The 6000-nt window shown below is 38.8% G+C and overlaps 1 pseudogene; it reads right to left on the bottom strand.

Moving 5' to 3' along the window:
- Positions 1–571: 571 nt before the first annotated feature.
- On the bottom strand, positions 572–1941 carry LOC105531246 (annotated as a pseudogene).
- Between the last annotated feature and the right edge of the window lie 4059 nt (positions 1942–6000).

The following is a 6000-nucleotide window of genomic DNA, read 5'->3' as shown; positions in this document are numbered from 1 at the left end:
GAATTTCATGTAAACACCAAGACAAAATCCTGAAGTATTGGTATTGGATCTCTAATTTTTTCCCATTAACTTAAATAAAGCTTAAACATACATGCCCTACAGGTTATTAAATGAAACTAGAATTTAAAAACATGCCAAAAATTTTTACTTTAATTCCAGACACAGCTCCTATATTGAGTTTTACAAAAAAAAAAAAAAAAACAAAAAAAACGCATGTATTTCAACATGCATCCAAACTGTATTCAATGTAACGTGGTATAAGGGTAACAACTAACTTAATTCAACTGCTTTAACCTAAATACGTGTACTGCTTCAGTACATTGTACAATATAACTAACTTGAGAAAAACGAAAACTTTTTTAACAGTTATAGTTTACTCAACTTCACTGCTACATCCTAGAGGAGTACTGTGTTCAAAAACAATGAGCCTTAATTAAGTCTGCAGAACAATCCGGATTTCCACTTACAGAGTAAGCATAAACCACAAGCTTGTATTTCAAAAACTGTTAAGCTGAACTTTTTTTCTTGAAAAAAGTTGGCCAAGAGTCCGTGATCAGATCGATTACATTCTTCATCCACCACTCATATCAGACATGCTAGACATCCCTCCCATGCTGTTCACGCCCATAGATGCATGGCTTCCTCTATTGTAGTAGCTGCTGTTCATTGCTCCTTGGCTATTTATGTAATGTTTGATTGAAAATTACTGGAGTTTTCCTGTAAAACTTGATTGTATCCACTCATGCTGCTCTAGCCACCACAGCTGCCTCCATAACCATCAGAGAAGCTGTGGGCTGGCTGGACCACTGTAACTGAACTGGTTTGACAAGCCCATAACTCCCATTATTTGGCTACCATAACCACCACCACTTGGTGTACTGTAGAATCCAAGAGGAGTCCTACATATCTATGATGCATATTTGCTTTGTCTTTTGACATAGCTGCCACAGCGTCTTCTGAGTTACAAGCTCGACATTTGCTTCACCAGTTACTCTGCCATCAGGACCAATTATAATGTGTACTCTCCACGATTGAGCAGTGGAAAAAAAATATAAACATCATTCTCAGTAGCTCTGTAAGGTAATCCACACATGTGTACACAGTGTCCCATTGTGCTCTGGAAGGTACAGCCACCGTCCTTATGTCTATGATCAGACATTCCTAAAAAACTGTAATTGAAGTTTCTTCCAAATCTATCTGACCCACATTCATAGCCATCATTATAACCATTATAATCATTATAGCCTCCATAGCTTCCACCATAAGCACCACACCCCGTCCGCTCAAAGTCAGCTCCTCTGCTAATGCTGTTACGCCCTTTGACAGCCCCAGGTCTGTCATAGGGACCTGGCCACTGCATGGCCATAAGCTTTTGTGAGTTCTAACTTCAGCTCTACTGCTCTTAAATATTTTGATATGCATGTGTCTTATTCTTTCCTTGTGTTTCTCTAGAGTATTTTCAGCTATTTCCTGTGAAGCATACTGCACAAAGGCCTCCCCTGTACTCCTTCCCTGGAAATCCACAATCAGTCTTATGCCATTTGGCATGATTTCCAACCGTGAGAAGCACTGAACAATTTCTTCCTTGCTACATTCAAAGGGGAGTACAAAGCCATCATTGGCCGTGTCAGAACTATCTGGACCACTGTGCTTCAGCGCCGCATCCATCTCAACGTTGTTTGACTTGAATACTGAAACATATCTGTGTCTTATAATTTCTTTGTCTTTTTTCAAGTCCAATTTGACCTCATGCTCTCAAGTTCAGCAAAAGTCTCACCACTCAGTCTGCCTTCTCTGCTGTAGATGAAATGAATACGTGGAGCCCTATTTTAAATTTTGCACTCAGAAAAAAATCCACTGCACTTTATTGGCTGAGCAAGACTAGGGCAATCTCTGGACCTTCATTATGAATCCCTGTCCACCTTCAGTGCCCAACATCATCATCTCTTACAGGATCTGACACTGAAACAGACTAGACACCTGACTTTGACGTGACTGAGCAGAAAATCTCCTTTTTTTTTTTTTTTCTACATTTTCATTTCTGTTGCTTCCATGGTAACCCAACTTCTGTCTATTGTTTGTTTCATTCACCTTTAATAGAAACGGCTTTAGTTCGTGTGTTTCTTTAATTTTAATTTATTTTAGATTCCAGGAGACATGTGTAGAACGTGCAGGTTTGTTACATAGGTAAATGTGTGCCATGGTGGTTTGCTGCACAGGCTAACAGCAGACCTCTCAGCAGAAAACCTACAAGCCAGGAGAGAGTGGGCACCAACATTCAACGTTATTAAAGAAAATAATTTTTAACCTGTGTGGTTTTAATTCTGATGTCCTCAGCTTGTGTCTGAGCTTTGGAATACTTATTTCAGCATCTATGATTTTCTTTTATTATGTATATTTAAAACCCAAGAAAGACAATTTAAAAACTAAATGAGTGAGAATATATCACCTATTCTTTTAGACCCTGTTGATATCTTGTAGGATCTGGATGTGATGTGAATGTACATTTTGTTGGTTTTAATTTAAATTGACAAAAAATTGCTCATTATTTTTAAGAAGTCAAGCAATTCACAAGTAAAGGTAACAGTTAAAATGCCCTTTGACTCTCTTGTATTATCAACCCCAAACTCTCCTCTCTTATTTACGAACGAAACATTTTTGCTAATCAGGCATACCTTGTAAAATTTTGTAGACATTTACACACACACATATATACACATAAAGGGTGTTTTATCTTTTATTTCGAATAAGTGACATAAAAAGTCATAGTCCATATATATTTTCAACCTACTTCTTTTCCACGAACCTTTTTCCATATTAATACTTCATCTCGGCTGGGCACAGTGGCTCATGCTTGTAGTCCCAGCACTTCGGGTGGTCGAGGTGGGTGGATCACCTGAGGTCAGGAGATAAGAGACCAGTCTGGCCAACGTGGTGAAACCCCATCTTTCCTAAAAATATAAAAATTCGCTGGGAGGGGTGGCACTTGCCTGTAATCCCAGCTACTCAGGAGGCTGAGGAAGGAGAATCGCTTAAACCTGGGAGGCAGATGTTGCAGTGAACTGAGATCCTACCACTGCACTCCAGCCTGGGCAACAAGAGCTAGACTCCATCTCAAAACAAAAAAAACAAAAAAAACAAAAAAAAACTTCATCTTATTGACCATTTTCATACAATTAAATAGTGTATGTATAGTATAACTAATTTTATTTTTTGAGTTCATCTTTACAAATGAATGGTCATGTTATTTAGAGCACTGTAGACATTCATGTGGATCTCTTCATATTCCCCTAGTATCTAGCCATTTATTTCATCTTTTCCCATTTTTCCCTTTTATTCCTTTAATCATGTCAGTACTGCGTGTAGACTTTCTAGCATAGCATCAATTTTCTTGGAATGGAGTGCCTCATATATCTATAAAATGAAAACTTTTTCTTTCCCAAGAATATCTTTAAGGTGTCCTCACTTTGCAGGTAAGGTTTTGATTCTTCCTCAAACCATTTTCTAGGCCTGCACTATATTCTTTTCAACTGTGTGACAATTCATCTAATTTGGGACTGTCCATCTATCCTTTTTGTTTTCCCAAATTAAGTAAACAGTAAATAGAAGCAGAAGTAAATTCAAACATAGGACTGCTTTTAGGTTGTCCGCATGATATAAACAGCTAGATGGAAATGGTAAACCTTTCAGTCCCCAGCTGCGAGTGGTGGCTCAGAGAGTAATATATTAAGTGAACTAATAGAAGGCATAACTAAATGCTGTGGATATGCAGAGAAGATCTTAATTCTGCTTGGGGTACTCAGAGAATGCTTTAGAGAAGTGACAATTTAGCTGGGCCTTTAAGGAAGAGTTTTCCAACAGGGCCAGAGGAAAAGGGCATTCCAGGGAGAGGAGAGAATGTTTAAAAAGGGTACAATGGGATGAAAGTTTATGTTATGTTCACAAAAGAGCAAGTAATTCAGGCTCTGTGAATAGGGAGTGTATGTTGGGGTCAAGTTGACAGGGACTAAGTGATAATTAGGGTCAGACGTTGACGAATGTAGACCTTATCCTGATAGTGATGGAAAAGCCATGGGAGCATTTTATGCAAGGGCTTGAAAAGACGAAGTTTGTGGTTTAGAACACGGGTCAGGAAACATTTTTGTCTGTAAAGAGCCAGATGGTAAACATTTTAGGATTTGTAGGCTGCATATGGTCTTCAGTGCATATGCCTCCTTTTCTTCTTTGCTTCACTTCCTCCTCCACCTTTGCCTTCTCCTCTTCCTCCTTTCTGTTCTCCTCCTCCTTCTTCCTTTACAACCTTTTAAATAGAGAGAAACTAATCTTATCTCAAGGGCCATATGAAAACAGGAAAAGGGCTGGATTTCGACACTAGGCTGTAGTTTGAGGGCCTCCACTTTAGAAGATAGTGGTTCAAAAGTTTGAAGTAATTGTAGACATTGTTCGATTTCTGTCTCTTTGGACCTTTAGGGCTTGGAGTGGGGACTAGTGTGATTCTAGATCTGCCTGGCAGTGCTTTCCCTGCATAAGCCCCAGACAGAGCGTAGGTTAGGGCACTGCATCCTTCTTTGGGGAGATGGGTAACTGAGATAACTCTTACAGCAAAGGCAGCATCCTTAAGGTTTGAAGCCAACTCCAGACTCAATACAAAGGTAGGCTGAGACTGCATGAAATCGTTTAAAGACTACAGAAGGGAAAAAAATGAGGCTGCAGGCTTGGGCTTACGGGAGCTCCATGAGTTATGAAGCTTTTTATATGAATCCCATGGCCTAGTTGTGGGTAAGCTGGAAGCAGTTAACGGGATAGTTGCAGAGCAAACAGTTACAGACGGTTCATGTCCAGTTGCCTAGAATCACATATAAAACTATGCTTAAGAAGTCTTCTAAAACTCTTTTTTTTTGAATTTTAATTTTAGGTTTGCTGGTAAATGTGAAGGTTTGTTACGTAGATAAACATGTCACGAGGGTTTGTTGTACATATTATTACATCACCCAGGTAGTAAGCTCAGTACCCAATAGTTATCTTGGCTGCTCCTTCCCTCCTCCCACCCTCCTCCCTCAAGTAGACACCAGTGTCTGTTGTTTCCTTCTCTATGTTCCTAAGTTCTTATCATTTAGCTCCCCACTTATAATTGAGAACACGCAGTATCTGGTTTTCTGTTCCTACATTAGTTATCTTAGATTGATAGCCTCCCGCTCCATCCGTGTTCCCGCAAAAGACATGATCTTATTCATTTTTATGGCTGCATACTATTCCATGATACATATATATATATGTATGTACCATGTTTTCTTTGTCCAGTCTGTCACTGATGGGCATTTAAGTTGATCCCATGTCTTTGCTATTGTGAACAGTGCTGCAATGAACATTCATATGCATGTGTCTTTACATAGAATGATTTATATTTATCTGGGTATGTAACCAGTAATTGGATTTCTGGGTCAAGTGGTAGTTCTGCCTTTATCTCTCTGAGGAATCACCCTAATGACTTCCACAATGGTTGAACTCATTTACAATCCCACCAATAGTGTCTAAGGGTTCCCTTTTCTATGAGACCTTGCCGGCATCTGTTATTTTTTGACTTTTTAACAGTAGCCATTCTGACCGGTGTGAGATGGTATCTCATTGTGGTTTTGATTTGCATTTCTATAACGATCAGTGATATTGAGCTTTTTTCACAGACTTGTTGGCTGCATGTATGTCTTCTTTATAAAAGTGTCTGTTCATGTCCTTTGCCCACTTTTTAATGGGGTTGTTTTTCTCTTATAAACTTGTTTAAATTTCTTGTAGACGCTGGATATAATTAGACCTTTGTCAGATGCATAGTTTGAAAATATTTTCTCCCATTCTGTAGATTGTCAGTTTACTCTGCTTATAGTTTCTTTTGCTGTGCAGAATCTCTTAAGTTTTATTAGATTCCATTTGTCAATTTTTGCTTTTATTGTGATTGCTTTTGGTGTCTTTGTCATGAAATATTTGCCCATTCCTAGGACCAATATG

This window comes from Mandrillus leucophaeus, unplaced genomic scaffold (genome assembly GCF_000951045.1).
Source record: "Mandrillus leucophaeus isolate KB7577 unplaced genomic scaffold, Mleu.le_1.0 Scaffold875, whole genome shotgun sequence".
In the NCBI taxonomy this organism is placed as follows: Eukaryota; Metazoa; Chordata; class Mammalia; order Primates; family Cercopithecidae; genus Mandrillus; species Mandrillus leucophaeus.
This window is presented reverse-complemented; position numbering and strand designations above follow the sequence as displayed.